The following is a 22,666-nucleotide window of genomic DNA, read 5'->3' as shown; positions in this document are numbered from 1 at the left end:
TAGGGGCCTGAACTTAGTTGCCTGGATATGTCTTAGACAAAGAATAGTAGGGCTCACACATCCAAATTTGAAGTTTGTTAAACTGAATAAAAGGTATTATTATGCCCTATAGTACAGGCAACTTCAATATGCTGAAAAAATTCTCCAGTTCCACCACGTTCTAAAGATATTATTTTATCTCCTTATTCCTCTCATGTCCTCATATATTTTCCCAAAATTATTGTGGTATAAACTTCATTCAAATCCAATCACATTTTGACCATTTAACATATTTTATATTTTGTGTTAAATGCTTGAGATAGTCAAATAAATGACATACTCTCTGCTTAGAAGGGTGTTCTATGCTAATGAGGGAAACACACATAAGTAAAGTAATATTATTTAATGTGAAAAGCCCTATGATAAATTATAGTAAAAAAAAAAAACACCTCAAAAGCAGAAGCACTGAACAATCATTTAAATCCATGGGGAGTGGCAGTCAAGTTATATTTCATTATTTTATTTTATTTTTATTTTAATGAACATTCAATTTATTTTTCAACATTCTTTCCAGCATCAGATACAAGTTTATATAAAAAAGATCATATTCCTCTTTTTTTGTGGTACCTCAAAGGGAGTAAGGATGAAGCTCACTGCTTTAGGATGAAGCTGAACATCTCTTGCTCAGCTACTGGCTGCCAAAAGCTCATAGAAGTGATGATGAACACAAACCTCATACCTTTTATAACAAGGGTATGGCCACAGAAGTTGCTGCTGATGCTCTGGATGAAAAATGGAAGGGTTATGTGGTCCAAATAAGTGGTGGCAATGACAAGCAAGGCTTCCCCATGAAGCAGGGTGTCTTGACCCCTGGTCATGTCCACCTGCTGCTAAGGGGCATTCCTGCTACCGACTAAGGAAAACTAGAGAAAGAAAGTGCAGATCTGTTTGGGGTTGCATTGTGGATGCCAATCTCAGAGTTCTCAATTTGGTTATTGTAAAAAAAAAGGGGGGGTGAGAAGGATATTCCTGGATTCACTAATACTACTGTGCCTTGCCACCTGGGGCCCAAAAGAGTGAGAGGAATCTGCAAACTTTTCTAAAGAAGATGATGTCCACCAGTATGTTGTGAGAAAGCCCCTAAACTAAGAAGGCAAGAAACCTAGAACCAAAATGCCCAAGATCCAGCATCTTGTTTCTTCATGTGTCCTCCGACACAAACATCAGTGTATTGCTCTGAAGAAACAGCATACTAATAAAAATAAGGAAGGGGTTGCAGAATATGCTAAACTTTTTGGCAAAGAAAATGAAAGAAGCCAAGGAAAGATGCCAGGAACAGATTGTCAAGAGATGGAGGTGGTATCCGAGAGCTTCTACCTCTAAGCCTGAGTCCAGTCAAAAATGAGATTTTCTAAGAGTAACAAATAAATAAGATCAGACATCAAAAAGGAAAAAAAAAGACCATATTACATATGCTCTTTCAGTAGAAACATGGTTCTATAAATAGCTTTTTCTTTATTTTCTATCATCCTCTTCCATTCATTCCAAGGCAACCATTGTTAATTAAATTCCATGCTTTTGTTTTTAAGGGACAGACTCTGCAGTGGGATGGGAATGCCAGATTGAAGACTGTGTGTACTGTCAAAGCAAAAACTGCACTGGACAAAGTTAATCAGATGCTGAAAACTTTATTCAAGGCTATTGCAATAGGGGAGACAGAACATAACTAAGTTATCTCAATTCTACTGAAACAAAGTGAGTTTTCAAGAGCTGGGATTAGACTAAAGAAATCACAGGCCATCTTTGTTGGCTAATTAACTTTACCCAAAGGAAAAGTAAACAGTCTTCCTACTTTCCTGACAGGACACAGTTTTACAACTTGAAGCAAGGCATTCACTGAATTTAGGCTCCTACCACCCCCCAGACATTAGGGGATGAGGATACTATCTTCCTAGATGAGTACATTTCAAAAGGATGGCTCCCAGGTCCTTGAGAAAGATAGGCCTGGGTTGTGAAATTGGCAAAAGACTTTTGAAAGGACTCAAGTCTCAAAGGGATGGAGAAAGAATTTACAGTTACTAGTTTTCTAAAGTAAGTGCTCTAAGAGAGATTTTCTAAAGTAAATCCTCTCTAAGAGAGGAGGAACCTCAGTGGTGTAGGCCATCCGGATTCTGTAAGGGCCATGGTAAGAAGGAGGTCAGGGACCAGGAGATAGGAAGAAGCCTGTCTATAAGGGTCAAACTGAGGGAAATATTAAGGCCATCTTAGCCAGTAGATTTAATTTTAATGGCTATTGCCAGATTGATTTTTTTGTCAAAGACCTATAACAATTGATATTTTACCACTTCCCCCTTCTCAACATTAGAAACACAACTGACTTTGTTTTTACATTGTGATAGGTTAAGAAGTGACACTTTATTATTGTTTGAACTTTTATTTTCCTGCCTACTAAGAAGACGGAGTATCTTCTCACTGTTTAATTAGATGTTTCTTATAAATTTCATATCTGTCCATTTTGTCTTCTTTTTGGTTGGCCTTTTTATTTTTGTTAATCTTTTTTAATGTATTGTTTGTTTATGGACTTTTATTATGTTTGCCATATAACTATTGGCTATTTCGGTTAAAATATTTTTTTGAGTAATTGCCTGGGGTCAGGATGAGGGGAAAGGATTAACTGCCAAAGAGCAAGAAGGAATGTTTTGGGATGATGGAATGCTCTGTATCTTAGTTGTGGTGAGGCTTACATTTCTCAAAACACCTCAAACTGCACACTTAAACTAGCTAAATTTTATATGTAAATGATGCCTCCATAAACTTGGGGGAGAGAAATTAGAAAAAAACTCCATAGCAAATGGTACAGTTAAGGTTTGTGTATTTCATTGTATGCAAATTTTATATCAAAAGAAAACCCTAGCAAATATTGAATTCTAGTTAACAATTTACACGTTGAAATATTTAAGGAATATGTTGATGCCTTCAAGTTCCTTTGAAATTCATTGAAAATAAGATGAATTAATGGATAGATAAAAGGACAGATAGATATTGACAAAAATGTCTTATCATTTATATAAATTATAAATGTTGATATAACAATTGTTAATGGGAGGTCTATGTGGTGAGTACACGACTATTTAGCAACATCTTGTAACTTTGCTGGAGGCTTGATAACTTTCATAATAAATGTTTATAATAAAAATATATTCTGAACACCTAGGTTGCTATATAGTATACTAAAATTCCTTCCAAAATTTTACTGCTTCATACAGTAGAATTATAAGATGACCCTCAAGATTCCTATCCCCTGACATACATTCATCTTCTTCCATTTATTCTTCAACAAGAATCTAGTTACTGCTGTGAAGAGATTTTGTAAATGTAATTAGCATCCCAAATCAGTTAATTTTCAGAAAGGGCGATTATCCTTAGTGGGGCTAATCAAATGTATCCTTTTAAGGCTTTTTCTGACTCCAGTGTTAGCTCAGTTGTGAAGCAGTGTCACCAGGACTCATTGTTCTACTTCACCATCTTTGGTGTATTGCTTGATCTTGTAAAAGGATTAAAGTAGACATAATAGAGCAAAATCTTTTGTCTTCTTGCTCTTTTCCTCCTCTTTCTTTCACTTTCTATTTATGTATTTTGTTAGCTAGTTCCTTCCTTCTCTCTCCTTAAAATTAAGTAATAGAGAAACTTCAAGGCTTATAAAAATAGCTCTCAAAAGCACTCTTCTTGGATTTCATCAATGATTCCAATGAAAAGGCAATAAAGAAGAGAAGAAGAGGAGGAGGAGGAGGAAGAGGAAGGAGGAAGGAGGAGGGAGGAGGAGGAGGAGGAGTAAGGAGGAGGAGGAGGAGAATCTCCAATCAATCCAGTGAAAACTGCTACCTGACCCAAAGCACCAGGACCCATATCTCTTCTTCTGAGTCCACAAAACTACCCCACATTGACTTAGGGAGTTAGCCACCCTTCAGATACTCCCTCATACTTACCAGATGAATAAAGTATCTGAACTCTATTTGAGTTACTTAAACTATTTTTTTATTGACAGTCTTTAGGCTTATCACTTTATAGTTGTAAGATGGTTGTTACATTTTCTGGAAGGGCATGGAGTGACAATGTCCACAGGCAGAGGAATTTTTTCTCCTGTGTTTATTTTAAGGAAGAAATTATATCCCAGAGACTGAGTCAGATTTCTCCCTCAGATGCCAGTGGCCAGGACTGAGTCACATTCTGATGTCCTACTGCAATGGAAGCAAGCAAGGTGACTGTTCAATATTTTTAGCTGCTCTAATGGGAGGTAAGTCAGCAAGAAAGAAATCCTGGGGAGGGAAGAATGGCTGTAGAGTATATAGCCAACAGTGCATAGCACCACATTTTCCCCAAATATTATTGAATATGTCATATTATTTCAAGTTAGTATGTTCAGTATTTCAAGTGTACAGACACATTTTATGACACTCTTTCCTAATATTTTGATTGCAATTAGAAGAGTTCTCAAGTAAAGCCAAACTGTGTTAGCATACTTTAAATAATAGACTCTTTTCCTGTTTGAAAATCAGCTTGAAGAAAGCCATAGAGAAGTTCTTCATAAGAAATGTAAATGCTAACATATAGTTGTTGGAGCAAAACAATCAGCATCAATACAAATAAAACACATTATCAAAAGTGAGACAAAATGGTTAATTTGTATATTAATATGATTAATAATAAGGGCCATGTGCTAGCCCTGAAACCAAACTAGGAAACCAGAACAATGTCTCCTGCTGTATGTCCTCCATTGTTCAAGGATGTGTTTCTGTTCAGGTCGATATCCATGATAGGTACATTGCTAGTGAAATAAGCAGGGTTGCTAAGCAACGGGGGGGGGGGATGATGTTGGAGAAAGCCATCTCTTTCAAGCAATAGCTGACAAGAGAGCTGTTGCTAAGTGTCGTTTAACATGCATAAAAACTGAACCTTGTCATCATCTGCAGTTAAGTGTGTCATGGCGCTCGGCACTGCTAACGTTTTTAAAGTTGAATAAAAGGTAAGGAAGAGGATGAAATACGGGCCCTTCCGTCATGCTGCAGGTGGCTCAAAGAGGACAGTCAATTGATGATTCCTACATGTTTGTGTATTCTGAGGTATAAATTGTCAATCAGTAATCATATTATTGGTTTTTTTTCCCAATAATATGGCCTCATCCTATTTTTTTTTCTCTTTGGTCCATATTTGCAAAACATATGTCTGATAAAGGACTGGTATTTGGAATATATAAAGAACCCACAAAACTGAATAAGGAAATAAACAGCCTAATTAAAAATAGGCAAAAATATTTAACAAATATTTCAGCAAAAAAGATTAAAATTTTAAATATGGATGGCAAACAAATATATGAAAAGAAGCTCAACATCAGTAATCATTACAGAAACCCAAACTAAAGCCACAGTGGCATACCTCTTCACACCTATTGCAGTGGCTAAACAAACCAAGACAAGAACAACCAAAACCCCCAAACTTGAAAATACCAAGAATTACTGAAGGTGTCGTGTAACTGAAACCTTCATACAGTTTTGGTAGAATGTAAAATGGTACCATCATTCTGGAAAACAGTTTGGGAATTTTCTTATAAAGTTAAAGAAGATACTTTTAACAACTCAGCAATTCTGCTTCTAGATATTACTCAAAAGAATATTTTATGTCCTCCCAAATACATGCTTGTAAATATTTCCAACTAGTTTCATTCTTAACATTCCAGAAATGAAGATAATTTAAATATCTATCAACTGCTGAATGGAAATACAAACTGATAAATGCATCCTACTCAGAAATTCAAAAGAACACACTACTGATAAATGCAACAGTATAGATGAATCTCCAATGTATTGTACTAAGTGTAAAAAAGCCAAACTGAAACAAAAACAAAAACAAAAAAAGGCTTCATACCATATACTTTCATTTTCATGATAGTTTAGAAAGTTCAAAACCACAAGGGACAGAAAACCAATCAATAGTTGCCAGGGTCCGAGGGTAAGAGGAGGGGCATGAGAGAGCTTTTTGTGGTGCTAGAAATGTTCTATATGTTGATTGTGATGGTGATTATGTGACTGTGTACATTTTCAAAATTCAAAAAACTCTACACTTCAAAAGGGCTGATTTACTTACTGCAACAATATTAAACCTTAATAATCCTGACTCCATAAAGTGACAAGAGTAAAACTCAGTTAGGTACAGTCATTTACTCTCACAGAGCTATGGGTCATCTGGGGAAGTTTTGCCTCAGGTTGGTATTACTAACAGAGTTCTGCTTCTTACTGCTCACTCTCTTGGGACCAATGGACTATCTAGGTCATGATTCTTATAATGGGGCTGGCATTTTAAAGGCCTTGCTTTCATGTCTTCCAACATCTCACTTGGAGAGCCCAAAGTCAAGGATAAGGTATCCAACTGGCGAAACTTCACTCTTACTGTATCTTCCTATCCCTGGAAGAGTGGAGAGTTGAAGTCAATAGTACATCTACGATAGTACCCAAAAAAATTGGTCATGCATAATTTTAAGGAGCTTTTGGTGAGTCAGGGTTATCATGGAAAATTAGAAGAAGGTGGCATTAGCTTCTTTCCCACAAACACACTAGCAGTTATACTGAAAGCAAATCCCAGAGCAAATTTTATCACATACCAACATTTATGGGATGAATATTCTTTAGAAGAAGGAAGAAAATATTTCATATGACCTGTTCCATCAGTTTGATAAATGCCTCTCTCTCTCTCTCTCTCTCTCTCTCTCTCTCTCTCTCTCTGTCTCTCTCTCTTTAGGCACTGACCTGATCTTGCATGAATAGCTGACTTAAAGCAAGTATAATTATATTCTATATGCAAAATTCTACACACTTAGAGTTGGCTTATAATTATCATCAGCAACCAAAATCCTCCATGCCAATAGATGGAGAAAGGATTCTTTCAAAATCGTCTTCAGCACCTCTTTCAGGCACACAGGCTGCAGGATTCGCTAGCTGCATATATCCTGCCCGATTAATGTGGAGAGTGTGTCTAAAATGTTCTAGCTAATCTTCTTATCTTTATTTTCATTGGTTTTGCCAATGAGATCCCACTTCCAACATTCATTATGCGAACCAGCAAACCACTAATTTCAGCAGCGAGTCCCTGTATCAAAAATTCAATTGTTCAATGTATGGCCTTAAAATAATGCAGTACATGTACCTCAAAAGTAGCTGCTTCTAAAATGGAGCGGTTCTGATTAAAGGCTAAGTGACAATGTGAGAGATGTGAATCCCTGATTACAACAATTGACAACACCTAACATGTAGATTGCCTGACACTAATTAATACATGTAAAATACCACGATGTCTATGCTGCAGTATCTAAAAGCAAATCGCCAAGGAGAAATGTATAAGTGTTTATAGCAACATTATTCAAAAATACCCTAAACGCCCAGCAAGAGAGTGGGTAAAAAAATCATGCAGTGTTCCAATAATGGAATACTACAAAACAACAAATGGCATAAAGCCATGGGTGTATCTCACAAATGTTATGATGAATGAAATAAACCAGGCACAAGAAAGTAAATACTACTTGCCTGGTTCCATTTCCAGGGAGTTCAAAAATTGGCAAAGCTTTCATGTGATAAAGCTCCTGTGTGGTTGGGCTGGAGTGGCACTGATGCAAAGCAAGAATGAGAAAACCTTCTGGGTGATGGAGATTTTCTCTATCTGAATGTGAGTGACTGCATTACAGGTGTATACATGTATAAAAATCAAGAAGTACCAATGATCTGTGTCCTATATGCACCTCATTGTATACAATTTTTTAAAGTTTATTTTTATTTATTTTTGAGAAAGAGAGATAGAGAGTGAGCAGGGGAAGGGCAGAGAGAGAGGCAGACAGAATCCCAAGCAAGCTCATGCTGTCAGCGCAGACCCAATGTGGGGCTCAAACTCACAAACCATGACATCATGACATGAGCCAAAATCAAGAGTTGGACATTTAACTGACTGAGCCACCCAGGTGCCCCAACATTTTATACCTTAACTTAAACATGAGTGACCAAAAACAATTAAGTGAACTACAGCCATAATATTAGTATAAAACTTAATTCTGGTTTCAGTGGCCCCAAATATGTACAGTAAGTTATAAACTATGAATGGCAAAGGAGATAGAGAAGTATCTAGTTATCACTTCAGAAACACACTCTGGAATTCACACGAATTATGGAAAATTGTTCTCATTACCCACCACCAAGACTCCTGCTTACCTCTGCCTCATGTTTGGGCACATTTCTCTCCAATGACCTGCTAAGTACCAGTATAAATATAGACTTCCTGGTAGCTATACCTCCATCCTCAAACCTCATCTTCATCAGAATTGTTACTTCAAGCTCTGTGTTCTTGTAGTGATTTTTTTAACATAATTTTATCAGGGTAATTATTTTATGTGAGATATTTCTTTCCAGACTGTTTCCTCCCTCAAAAGATTTATGGAGGTGTGGAATTGTGTCTGATGTGGAATTTTTATTCCCAGAAACAGAGAATGCCTGCACATAGGAGAGCCTGTTTGCTTGTATTTAAAGAAGGAATCATTTCTTCTTCCACCTTTCCGAAGGTCACAGGAAGTGTCTTTGAGGTTATGAGTCCACCCTCTATGTTCTACAGTGAGAAAGAACTGAGCTTTTGTTTTTCTATTATCTTTACTTTGGTTATCAGTATTTTCACTGTACCATGGTAGCAGTCAATAGGCTATTTCTTTGTCTCTATCAGATCTGTGCAATTTTTGGTTTTATGGTGACTGCCTAACATCAGTCTTCATCAACTGCCTGAATAGCAGCAATGGCCTCCTACTTAGTTGCTCTGTATCTAATTTACCCCTAACTCCCCTAGTCCTTATGAGCTCCACAAACCAGATTTTACTACCACAGACCAAGGGATCTTTCTATAGTGCTAGCTGAGCATTCTGGACTAAGTGACCTTCCTTTTTATACTCAGAGCAGCACTCGTAATAACATATCATAATTTCTGGTTTGCATGTCTATTTTCAGCACTACACCACAATTCAGGGGAGGGACTTTGTTTTCTTTAATATTCTATACCTAGCATCTAGGACAAGGCTAATACAGAGTGGATGCTCATGAGTTAAATAAGTGAATAAATAAAAAGGCTTTATATTTTTCCACATGCAATCAGTTCTCCCTGTCACCTAGATCTTTATAGAGAAGTCTTCTGAATCACTTCTACATCATTTAGTCCCTTTATTGTATGTATGTGTGTGTGCGTGTGTGTGTGTATAAAATATTTTTCATGTGTTAAAACACATGCATAAATTGATCTAAACCTTTCATTTGTTAGTACATAATTTTATCAATTATTTCTGTGTCACTTTGTATTCAAGCTTGTTCTTCCAAATATGTTAAAAACTTTTTGGAGGGGAACAATTTATCCGTTGTGCCTTTTACATATTCTTACATACATATCATACTTAGTAAAAGACTACATACAATAATCACATATTACTGCAATAATTACTGTAACTAACAAAGGCTTACTTTTATCCTAAATTTGGCCAGTTGCTATTTAAGTAAAGTGTAACTTACAAAATTAAATTTAAAATTGTATAAAACAGAAGTTTACACATACTGTACACTTCTAATCTACCAGGTGATTCCCCCAGCCATGCACATTCAAAATAGAACACACAAAATGTCATCTTTTCCCACAAGAATCTCATAATTTAAAGAAGAAAACAGCCAACCACGAGGACTTAATGTGATGGAGTGTACATCTGGGTGACACGTTCTCATTTCCATGTTAGTGGATTGTTTGATGGTCGATTTACCACAGATGTTGAAACTACATTCAGAGTATGAATGACTCTCCTTCTAAACAAGAATATTATGGAATACTATTTGGTTGATCTGTAGAAAGAAACACCCATTCTTGTAACTTAACATTTTCCATGGCACACCATTTATAGTTCAATACTGAAACCCTGGAAAGAGTAATGAGAGGTTTGCCAGGCACACTGAGTTACTTGAAAATAAGAATTACATAACCACAAGACATGATGAATACAGCAACATCAGAAAAGGTATTTCTAAAATCTAATTTCAGGAAAAATACTATTCTTTCATTATCTTAATGAAACTTGAGTAGCCCCTGCAGATCTAAGTGCAAACCACTTTTTTTTTTTCTAAAAATAAAATGTTTCTTTGACTTAGCTGTTTTCTTTAAAAGGATTTAGGAGAGGGCATCCTAGTCAGAAGCTTATAGCTACAGCAAAAAAAGTAGAAGCCACAGAATGTCATGACTGAAAGAAATAATGGTATAGAATCTTCTTAAACATTTTTTACTTATAAAAGAAACGTTTCATAGTATGTCAAATAACAGATAAAAGTTTGGAAACACGAATAACTTGTGCTTCCTCAAAAATAGCCATAGATCTTTCATTAACTTCTACAGTAACCATTCCATAGAATTTTGTTGGAATTACCTTTCATTTAGAATAGCACATTAGCCATCATATATTTTCACATACCCAACATATACACATTTTTAAAAAATATATGAAATTTACTGTCAAATTGGTTTCCATACAACACCCAGTGCTCATCCCAAAAGATGCCCTCTTCAATACATATCACCCACCCTCCCCTACCTCCCACCTCCCATCAACCCTCAGTTTGCTCTCAGTTTTTAAGAGTCTCTTATGATTTGGCTCTCTCCCACTCTAACCTCTCTCTTTTTTTTTTTCCTTCCCCTCCCCCATGGGTTTCTGTTAAATTTCTCAGGATCCACATAAGAGTGAAAACATATGGTATCTGTCTTTCTCTGTATGGCTTATTTCACTTAGCATCACACTCTCCAGTTCCATCCACGTTGCTACAAAGGGCCATATTTCATTCTTTCTCATTGCCACGTGGTACTCCATTGTGTATATAAACCACAATTTCTTTATTCATTCATCAGTTGATGGACATTTAGGCTCTTTCCATAATTTGGCTATTGTTGAGAGCGCTGCTATAAACATTGGGGTACAAGTGCCCCTATGCATCAGTACTTCTGTATCCCTTGGGTAAATTCCTAGCAGTGCTACTGCTGGGTCATAGGGTAGATCTATTTTTAATTTTCTGCGGAACCTCCACACTGTTTTCCAGAGTGGCTGTACCAGTTTGCATTCCCACCAACAGTGCAAGAGGGTTCCCGTTTCTCCACATCCTCGCCAGCATCTATAGTCTCCTGATTTGTTCATTTTGGCCACTCTGACTGGCGTGAGGTGATATCTCAGTGTGGTTTTAATTTGTATTTCCCTGATGAGGAGCGACGCTGAACATCTTTTCATGCGCCTGTTGGCCATCCAGATGTCTTCTTTAGAGAAGTGTCTATTCATGTTTTCTGCCCATTTCTTCACTGGGTTATTTGCTTTTCGGGTGTGGAGTTTGGTGAGCTCTTTATAGATTTTGGATACTAGCCCTTTGTCCGATATGTCATTTGCAAATATCTGTTCCCATTCCGTTGGTTGTCTTTTAGTTTTGTTGATTGTTTCCTTTGCAGTGCAAAAGCTTTTAATCTTCATGAGGTCCCAGTAGTTCATTTTTGCTTTTAACTCACTTGCCTTTGGGGATGTGTCAAGTAAGAAATTGCTACGGCTGAGGTCAGAGAGGTCTTTTCCTGCTTTCTCCTCTAGGGTTTTGATGGTTTCCTGTCTCACATTCAGGTCCTTTATCCATTTTGAGTTTATTTTTGTGAATGGTGTGAGAAAGTGGTCTAGTTTCATCCTTCTGCATGTTGCTGTCCAGTTCTCCCAGCACCATTTGTTAAAGAGACTGTCTTTTTTCCATTGTATATTCTTTACTGCTTTGTCAAAGATGAGTGGGCCATACTTTTGTGGGTCTAGTTCTGGGGTTTCTATTCTATTCCATTGGTCTATGTGTCTGTTTTTGTGTGAATACCATGCTGTCTTGATGATGACAGCTTTGTAGTAGAGGCTAAAGTCTGGGATTGTGATGCCTCCTGCTATGGTCTTCTTCTTCAAAATTACTTTGGCTATTCGGGGCCTTTTGTGGTTCCATATGAATTTTAGGATTGCTTGTTTTAGTTCCAAGAAATATGCTGTGCAATTTTGATTGGGAATGCATTGAATGTGTAGATACCTTTGGGTAGTATTGACATTTTAACAATATTTATTCTTCCAACCCATGAGCACAGAATGTTTTTCCATTTCTTTATATCTTCTTCAATTTCCTTCATAAGCTTTCTATAGTTTTCAGCATACAGAACTTTTACATCTTTGGTTAGGTTTATTCCTAGGTTTTATGCTTCTTGGTGCAATTGTGAATGGGATCAGTTTCTTTATTTGTCTTTCCGTTGCTTCATTGTTAGTGTATAAGAATGCAACTATTTCTGTACATTGATTTTGTATCCTGCAACTTTGCTGAATTCATGTATCAGTTCTAGAAGACTTTTGGTGGAGTCTATTGGATTTTCCATGTATAATATCATGAGATCTGCAGAAAGTGAAAGCTTAACTTCATCTTTGCCAAATTTGATGCCTTTGATTTCCTTTTGTTGTCTGATTGCTGATGCTAGAACTTCCAACACTATGTTAAATCACAGCGGTGAGAGTCGACATCCCTTTCGTGTTCCTGATCTCAGGGAAAAAGCTCTCAGTTTTTACCCATTGAGGATGATGTTAGTTGTGGGCTTTTCATAAATGGCTTGTATGATGGTTAAGTATGTTCCTTCTATCCTGACTTTCTCAAGGGTTTTTATTAAGAAATGTTGCTGAATTTTGCCAAATGCTTTTTCTGCATCAATTGACAGGATCATATGGTTCTTATCTTTTCTTTTATTAATGTGATATATCACGTTGATTGATTTGCGAGTGTTGAACCAGCCCTGAATCCCAGGAATGAATCCCACTTGATCATGGTTAATAATTCCTTGTATAAGCTGTTGAATTCGATTTGCTAGTATCTTATTGAGAATTTTTGCATCCATATTCATCAGAGATATTGGCCTGTAGTTCTCTTTTTTTGCTGGATCTTTGTCTGGTTTAGGAATCAAAGTAAGACTGGCTTCATAGAATGAGTCTGGAAGTTTTTCTTCCCTTTCTATTTTTTGGAATAACTTGAGAAGGATAAGTATTATCTCTGCTTTAAACGTCTGGTAGCACTCCCCTGGAAGCCATCTGGTCCTGGGTCTTATTTTTGGGAGATTTTTGATAACTGATTCAATTTCTTTGCTTGTTATGGGTCTGTTCAAGCTTTCTATTTCCTCCAGTTTGAGTTTTGGAAGTGCGTGGGTATTTAGGAATTTGTCCATTTCTTCCAGGTTGTCCAGTTTGTTGGCATATAGTTTTTCATAGTATTCCCTGAATTGCTTCTATTTCTGAGGGATTGGTTGTAATAATTCCATTTTCATTCATGATATTATGTATTTGGGTCATCTCCCTTTCCTTTTTGAGAAGCCTAGCTAGAGGTTTATCAATTTTGTTTATATTTTCAAAAAACCACTCTTGGTTTCATTGATCTGCTCTACTGTTTTTTTAGATTCTAAAGTGTTTATTTCTGCTCTGATGTTTATTATTTCTCTTCTTCTGCTGGGTTTAGGCTGCCTTTGCTGTTCTGCTTCTATTTCCTTTAGGTGTGCTGTTAGATTTTGCATTTGGGATTTTTCTTGTTTCTTGAGATAGGCCTGGATTGCAATGTATTTTCCTCTCAGGACTGCCTTCGCTGCATCCCAAAGCATTTGGATTGTTGTATTTTCATTTTTGTTTGTTTCCATATATTTTTTAATTTCTTCTCTAATTGCCTGGTTGACCCATTCATTCTTTAGTAGGGTGTTCTTTAACCTCCATGCTTTTGGAGGTTTTCCAGACGTTTTCCTGTGGTTGATTTCAAGCTTCATAGCATTGTGGTCTGAAAGTATGCATGGTATGATCTCAATTCTTGTATACTTATGAAGGGCTGTTTTGTGACCCTGTATGTAATCTATCTTGGAGAATGTTCCATGTGCACTCGAGAAGAAAGTATATTCTGTTGCTTTGGGATGCAGAGTTCTAAATATATCTGTCAAGTCCATCTGATCCAATGTATCATTCAGGGCCCTTGTTTCTTTATTGACCATGTGTCTAGATGACCTATCCATTGTTGTAAGTGGGGTGTTAAAGTCCTCTGCGATTACCACATTCTTGTCAATAAGGTTGCTTATGTTTGTGAGTAATTGTTTTATATATTTGGGGGCTCCAGTATTCAGCGCATAGACATTTATAATTGTTAGCTCTTCCTGATGGATAGACCTTGTAAGTATTTTTTTTAATTTTTTTTAACATTTATTTATTTTTGAAACAGAGAGAGACAGAGCATGAACAGGGGAGGGGCAGAGAGAGAGGGAGACAAAGAATCTGAAACAGGCTCCAGGCTCTGAGCTGTCAGCACAGAGCCCGACGCGCTGCTCGAACTCACGGACCGTGTGATCATGACCTGAGCCGAAGTCGGACGCTTAACCAACCAAGCCACCCAGGCGCCCCATAGACTTTGTAAGTATTATGTAATGCCCTTCTTCAGCTCTTGTTACAGCCTTTAATTTAAAGTCTAGTTTGTCTGAAATAAGTATGGCTACTCCAGCTTTCTTTTGACTTCCAGTAGCAGGATAAATAGTTCTCCATTCTCTCACTTTCAATCTGAAGGTGTCCTCAGGTCTAAAATGAGTCTCTTGTAGACAGCAAATAGATGGGTCTTGTTTTTTTATCCATTCTGATACCCTATGTATTTTGGTTGGCGCATTTAGTCCATTTAGATTCAGTGTTATTATAGAAAGATATGGGTTTAGAGTCATTGTGATGTCTGTAGGTTTCATGCTTGTAGCGATGTCTCTGGTACTTTGTCTCACAGGATACCCCTTAGGATCTCTTGTAGGGCTGGTTTAGTGGTGACAAATTCCTTCAGTTTTTGTTTGTTTGGGAAGGCCTTTATGTCTCCTTCTATTCTAAATGACAGACTTGCTAGATAAAGGATGCTCGGCTGCATATTTTTTCTGTTCATCATATTGAAGATCTCCTGCCATTCTTTCTGGGCTGCCAAGTTTCAGAAGAAAGATCAGTCACGAGTCTTATAGGTTTCCCTTTTTATGTTAAACCACATTTATCCCTAGCTGCTTTCAGAATTTTCTCTTTATCCTTGTATTTTGCCAGGTTCCCTATGATATGTCATGCACAAGATCGATTCAAGTTACATCTGAAGGGAGTTCTCTGTGCCTCTTGGATTTCAATGCCTTTTTCCTTTCCCAGTTCAGGGAAGTTCTCAGCTATTATTTCTTCAAGTACACCTTCAGGACCTTTCCCTCTCTCTTCCTCCTCTGGAATACCAATTATGCATAGATTATTTCTCTTTAGTGCATCACTTAGTTCTCTAATTTTCCCCTGGATTTTCCTGGATTTTTTTATCTCTCTTTTTCTCAGCTTTCTCTTTTTCCATAATTTTATCTTCTAGTTCACCTATTCTCTCCTCTGCCTCTTCAATCCACGCTGTGGTTGTCCCCATTTTATTTTGCAGCTCATTTATAGCATTTTTAGCTCCTCCTGTCTGTTCCTTAGTCCCTTGATCTCTGTAGCAATAGATTCTCTGCTGTCCTCTATACTGTTTTCAAATCCTATATTTAAACAATCCCATATTGTATAAATCCTTTTTGATCAGTTCGTTAGCTGTCGTTATTTCCTGGAGATTCTTTTGAGGGGAATTCTTCCGTTTTGTCATTTTGGATAGTCCCTGGAGTGGTGTGGAACTGCAGGGCACTTCCCTGTGCTGTCTTGAATAACTTGCGTTGGAGGGCTGGGTCACAGTCAGACCTGATGTCTGTCCCCAGCCCACCACTGGGGCCACAGTCAGCCTGGTGTGTACCTTCTCTTCCCCTCTCCTAGGGACGGGATTCACTGTGGGGTGGGGTGGCCCATCTGGGCTACTTGCACACTGCCAGGCTTGTGGTGCTGGGGATCTGGCGTTTTAGCTGGGGTGGATCAGCAAGGTGCACAGGGGCGGCAGGGGCAGGCTCAGCTCGCTTTTCCTTCGGTGATCCGCTTCGGGAGGGGCCCTGCGGCACCAGGCATGAGCCAGACCTGCCGCAGGAGGCATGGATGCGCAGAAGCACAGCGTTGGGTGTTGACGTGGTGCAAGCAAGTTCCCTGACAGGAACTGGTTCCCTTTGGGATTTTGGCTGGGGGACGGGCAAGGGAGATGGCACTGGCAAGCACCTTTGTTCCCCGCCAAGATGAGCTCTGTTGTCCGGGGCTCAACAACTCTTCCTCCCATTGTCCTCCAGCCCTCCCGCTCTCTGAGCAGAGCTGTTAGCTTCTAACCTTCCAGATGTTAAGTCCTCCTTGCTGTCCAAACACACTTCATCCACCCCTCCGCTTTTGCAAGCCAGACTTAGGGGCTCTGCTTTGCCGGCAGGCTGCCCTTCCTCCCCGGCTCCCTCCCGCCAGTCCGTGGAACGCGCACCGCCTCTCTGCCCTTCCTACCCTCTTCCGTTAGCCTCTCCTCTACATTGGCTCCAGAGAATCCATTCTGCTAGTCTTCTGGTGGTTTTCTAGGTTATTTAGGCAGGTGTGGGTGGAATCTAAGTGATCAGCAGGACACGGTGAGCCCAGCGTCCTCCTACACCACCATCTTCCTCAAGAAAAAAACCAACATATACACATTTTAAAAGGAGAAACATTTGCTCTGAATAATGCCTTCCTTCTCATCTTTTTGCTTTGACATTTCAATTTCTGGTTGATTTCCAAAGCAGAAAATGTTTACTTGGCTTTGCCAACAGACACAAATAGTTAAAGTAGAAGAGCACCTACTACTTTTCGGTAATAAGCAGGGCCAGTTAACAAGCATCATCTTTCTCAGTCTCCTTCGGCTTGGAGGTACATGTCTGGCAATAGCCCCAATGCACCTCTTACCTTTGAGCATCCTTAAATACTCTAGTGCAACCAAGGCAACTGTCTGATTGTTCTTTCTCCAGGTCAGAAACATAGTGTCCAAACACAAACCTAAAGATAAATCATTTGCCAATATCTCATTCTTGTTATCCACAAATGCAAAAACAAAATACCATTTAAGCTGGTCGTTCATCACAGGGGATACTCTTTAAGAATGTGAAAGTGCACAGTGTTGAGACCACAGAAATAGGAGGAGTTCTTCAGAGGCTTCAGTGAGAATCCTCACTCAGTAACCTTCCTTTGGGTGAATCCACACAGAATATCTGTAAGCCTTATTTTCTTTCTCTGGATCACCATTTTCATAGCCTCGGGGAGTTCACCTACCCCACTGTCCATTCTGGGACTTGAAACCTCAAGATCTAAATTTACCAGAACTCAGGAGGTTGAGTGGCAGCTGTTATTTTCATTATTACCTCCAGCATTTCTTTCCTGAGCAAACCTGGGCAAATTACTTAATTTCTCTGTGTCTCAGTTTCCTTAATGACAAAATGAGAATTCCACATTTAGGAGTATAAGCAATGGTAAGGGTACAGGTGCTGAGCTAAACTTGTTTATACCCTGTCTCTGCTATTTATTACCTCTGTTACATGAACAAATTACTTAACGTGTCAGTGCTTCAAGGTTTTTTTCCCCCATGTGGGCAATAGATCATAGCAATTCTTATTAAATAGAAGTATTACAAATATTTTATTAATCTGAAAAATTTAAATATATAAGAAGTATTTTATAAATATTAGCTGCTATTATTATTATTGGTGTTAATTGTTTGAATTTCTGAGGGAACTGCCAAAAAACAAAATTTCTTATCCATAGATTATTAAAAGAATGAGAAATGAAACAAAGAGTAAATAAAGAGGGCAAATTATTACCTTTATTACTGGCTTTTGAATGGTAGAATTCAGCTGATTTACATTCCCCCCAGCCCCACCCCACAGCAGCTTCCAGGTGATACAGCCTACCAAACAAACTTAGGGCATGGAGGAGGTTTGTGCTTTCTGTAGCCAAGGCACTTTCAAGAGGAAGAAGAGGATGCAGTTGAAGCAAAAGGGCCCAATTACTCTTCCCAAATTTAACTTTATGACAAACCATTTGCTCTCCCCAGAGGCAGAATAAGTAACAAGGGGAGGAGAAACCCTGAGTTGCAACACTTTAGCTCCATTCACTGGAAGGAAATAAGAGGAGGAAGTTTTCCCAAATAACATTATCATCGTCATCCAGCCCCCAGCACAAAGGATGTGCCCTTTTTAGAGGCATCCAGACAGGGCACTCCCCCCTTCCTCTAAATAATTTTAATTTTTAAAAACCCATGTGTATTAACTAAAAGCTAGGGAATTTAAATGTCTCTGGTCCCTTAGTCATGTGTCAAGTCCCCTACTAGCATGTATGCTTGCCAGTATAAACTGGATTGGGAGTTGTTTAGCATCATTTAGAAATAATTATTTCATGTAAAGCTACTATCTTTCTTATGTCAGACAAACAATTTGCCTTCTGCTGTGCTGAAATAGAGATGTGGTCAAAATCAGGAGTTCAGACTGTTGGGAAAATGGGCTTTACACCCACTGTGTTAACAAATGCCATGAATAGAGTTCATGTTGAGAGAGAGAGAGAGAGACAAAAATAGTAAAACCAATATGGCATATCTGAAACATGACAGTGTAGATCAAAAGAAAGGGACATTCACTAGCAATGAAATTCTAAAAATAAATTAGGATAATAATTCCATTTACAGTAGCATCCAAAAGAATAAAATACTTCAGAATAAATTGAATAAAAGAAGTGTAAGTCATGCTTCTTGAAAATTATAAATATCAAAGGAAATGGAAAAAGAACTAAATAAATGGACATATCCTATGTCCATGGATTGAAACATTAAAATTTTTAAGGTGGCAATACACACCAAATTGGTCTATAATAAGCGAAACACAATTATCAAAATCCCAGCTGACTTTTTAACAGAAATTGAACACCTGACCCTAAAATTCACATAGAAATTAAGGAACCCATGAATAGCCAAAACAATATTTAAAAAGAGGACCAAATTGAAAGGACTCATAATTCTAAATTTTGAAGCTAATTGTAAAGGTACAGTAATTAAGACAGTGTGGTTCTGGCATAAGGATAGACATAGAGATCAATGGGATAGAACTGAAAGCCCAGAAGCAAGCCCTCACATCGTGGTCAATTATTTTTCAACAAAGTTATTAAGAAAATTTAACAGGAAAGAAATAGTCTTTTCAGAAGCTGGTTCTGAAACAGTTGGCCATCCTCATTCAAAAGATGAATTTGGACAAGGCAAATAACCCAATTTAAAAATGGGAAAAAGATTTGAATAGATATGTCTCCAAAGAAGATATACACATGGCCAATACACACCTGAAAACATGCTCCATTACAGGAAATGCAAATCAAAACAGCCTTAGGGTATTATTTCCAACCAACTAGGATAGCTATAATCAGAAAGATAACAGGAGTTGGTAAGAATATAGAGAAATTGGAACTCTCATACATTGCTGTGAGAATGTATATGTGCAGCCACTTTGGAAAACAATCTAGCAGTTTCTTAAAATGTTCAATATAGAGCTAATGTATGACCCAGCAATTCCACTCCTAGATACATACTCAAGAGAAATTGAAATGTAGGTCCATATAAATAAACGTATAGGAATATTTGCAGCAACATTATTTAAAATAGTTAAAACTTAGAAACAATACAAATTTTCATCAACTGGATACACAATATTTGTATATTTATAGAATGGAATATTATTTGGTAATAAAAAAGAACAAAGTATTTGTGCATGTGAATGGGAAATGACTATATGTATGAGATTTCTTTGTGGATGATGAAAGATTCCAGAACTATAATATGGTAGTGTTTGTAAGACTCATTACATATATCAAAATTCATTAAATTGTATACTTAAAATGTATCGACTTTATGGTACATAGATTATGTCTTATTAAAACTGTTACAAAAAAAAGAAAACATTGTTTTCTGAACTGAGAATGAAGCATTCTCTCAAAAACTATATCCTTCATGGGGTATCTGGGTGGCTCTGTCAGTTAAGCCTCTGACTTCAGCTCAGGTCACCATCTCACAGCGTGTGGGTTTGAGCCCCATGTTGGGCTCTGTGATGACAGCTCAGAGACTGGAGCCTGCTTTGGATTCTGTGTCTCCATCTCTCTCTGCCTCTCCCTTGCTTATGCTCTCTCTCTCTCTGTCTATGTCTCTGTCTCTCTCTCTCTCTCTCAAAAGTAAATAAACATTAAAAAAAATTAAAAAACTATGTCCTTCAAGTTTCACATTTCCTTAGTGATTATAATTTAAAACAATGTCATATTTATGATTTAATTTAATGCTTATAATTTTATGAAGTGGAAATTGTTATTTCTGTTTCACAGAAGAAACAGGCTCAGAGAAGTCCATTTATCCACAATGGTATTACAGTAGGTGGGGAACACCAAATCCAAATGCAATGTTTGATTTTTTTTTAAATTCCAATTCATCTAATATTTTGTTAGTGAATGTTGTACTACAAATTGTCCCATGTATGTTCAGTGGCTCAAATGCAATAGAAATCTATTTCTCCACCATGAGAGATTTCAAAGCAAGAGTTCTGGTCAGGAATTAGGAGATCCAGACTCCTTTCATCTTGTGGCTCAATCATTCCCTAGGACTTCATCATCATCTCATTTACTGGCAACAGAGGAAAGAGGGCATGGAGGGTTGCTTAAAAAGCCTTTGCCTTGGAAGACACACTTTTTTTCCTCACATTGCGTTGAGTAGAATTTCAGTCATACGTAAATGCAAGGGTAGCTAGAAGTGTAGACTGGCCGTGGGTCCTGAAAGAAGAGGATACTGGATCTTGGTGAACAGCCAACAATCTCTGCCACAGAAATGTAACCTTTAAGAAAATTTGCTACTTGATCTGAAATGGCAAGTTTAAAGTCAAATTTATCTAATGCATTCTCATATTCTTACAGAATGAACTGAGGATATGATTTGCTATGAAGAAGCAATCAGAAAAAAGCCTAAACATTTATTCTGAGTTTCTAATTTTGCTTATCAAGAATATAATACAAATCATGTTCCTTTTTTAATTGCCTGGGTAACTAGGAATTATATGGTTCTAAGTTGACAGTGTTCAAGCACTGACTAAATCTCCACTTAATCAGTTCATACTTCAGCTCTGTCATTTATCACTATGCAATTTGGACATGTTATTTAATACCTCTGAGTTTCAGATTCTCCATCTGCAGAAATGGAATAATACATCTAACGGTCAAGGGTTACCAGGAAGATTAAACATCCCTAGAACATTAGCTGATGTAGTAGCCATTTAATAAATGTTATTGACCATCAGCTCTACCTTATAAGGTCCTTTAAGACACTGTTAGTCTATGGTGGTGATTAAAGACCTACAACAATTTACTTTATTCCTTCAGTGTATCCTTTTTCAGATACATCTTCTTTTATTATTTTTAATGTTTATTTATTTATTTTGAGAGAGAGAGACAGAGAGAGCAAGGGGGCAATGAGGGAGGGGAGAGAGAGAGAAGGAGAGAGAGAAACCCAAGCATACTCCACTTTCAGCATGGAGCCCAATAGGGCTCAACCCCACAACCATGAGATCATGACCTAAACCAAGATCAAGAGTCGGACACTCAACTGATTAAGCCACCCAGGTGCCCTATGTCTTATTTTATGAAAATGCATAGCAATAATATATGCTTTCCTTCTTCTCACTCCTCCCCTTTCTAGGTGATTAACTCAATATGTGTTTCTTTCTGGACATTCCAAAATGACAGTTTCAATCATATCAAGTGTGAAAACAAAAAAAGTCACATATGAGTCTTGCTGAAAAGACTGGCACATGGTCATGTGTACACAACTCTTCCATTAAGATGGATCTCTTGCTGGTAGATGTCTGGGTCCTCATTCTGAGTTTCTCATTGTTTGCAGACAGGTTCTCTCCTTCATTTTACTTATGCAAGAGGAGCAGAGTATATTAGCTCTCGGTGCTACATCTTCTACTTGCTTCACCTTCCTTCCAAGAAAAATGTCAGAAAGAAATCTTTGCTTTCCATTGAATAAGCTGACAGGAGCAGGGGTAATGAAATACAGCTTCTTGTTAGACAGAAAAGGGGAGATGATGATAGATAACTCTGGAAAAGTTTTCTTTTGTTTTGATTTGGTTTTCTAAAAATTGATAATAGGCACATGGTAATGAATAATTACACATGAACAATGGGAAACCAACCTGGAGCCCAAACTGTGGCACAATGCAGTGGTCCCCAAACATGGCTCATCACATATCTAGGAAACCTCTTACAATGCAGATGTCCACTTACCATCCCATACCTACTGAACCAAAATTTCTGAATATTGGCCTCCAGAGGGATAGCCAAAAGCTGGCATTTTTTTATGCATCATAATTAAACCATACTAAAAAAACCATATGTCAATACTTGACAGGTTTTTTTTTTTAACCTACAAATAGTAATTTTATACAGTTCAACCTAATATTTAACTAGGTCCATTTGTCTAATTTTTGATCCCCCTGAGTGGCTTTTTGAAAGATATATATTCCCAGGTTTGACTTCCAGCCCACTAACTCATAACTCTTAAAGAAGGAGATTGTACTGCTCTGGAACTTGCTAGGAACTATCCTTAGAAAGTACAAGGGCCTTTCCATTTGTAAAGTTGTGGAGGTCTGG

The 22,666-nt window shown here is 37.7% G+C and overlaps 1 pseudogene; it reads right to left on the bottom strand.

Annotated features, from left to right (window-relative positions):
• The window catches only part of LOC121039027 (nucleosome assembly protein 1-like 1), a 146,177-nt pseudogene extending 145,320 nt beyond the window's left edge, over positions 1-857 (bottom strand).
• Between the last annotated feature and the right edge of the window lie 21,809 nt (positions 858-22,666).

The sequence above is a fragment of the Herpailurus yagouaroundi genome, unplaced genomic scaffold, assembly GCF_014898765.1.
Source record: "Herpailurus yagouaroundi ecotype Mexico unplaced genomic scaffold, PumYag 166, whole genome shotgun sequence".
In the NCBI taxonomy this organism is placed as follows: Eukaryota; Metazoa; Chordata; class Mammalia; order Carnivora; family Felidae; genus Herpailurus; species Herpailurus yagouaroundi.
The sequence above is the reverse complement of the archived record's forward strand: the minus strand, read 5'-3'. Positions and strand labels throughout refer to the sequence as shown.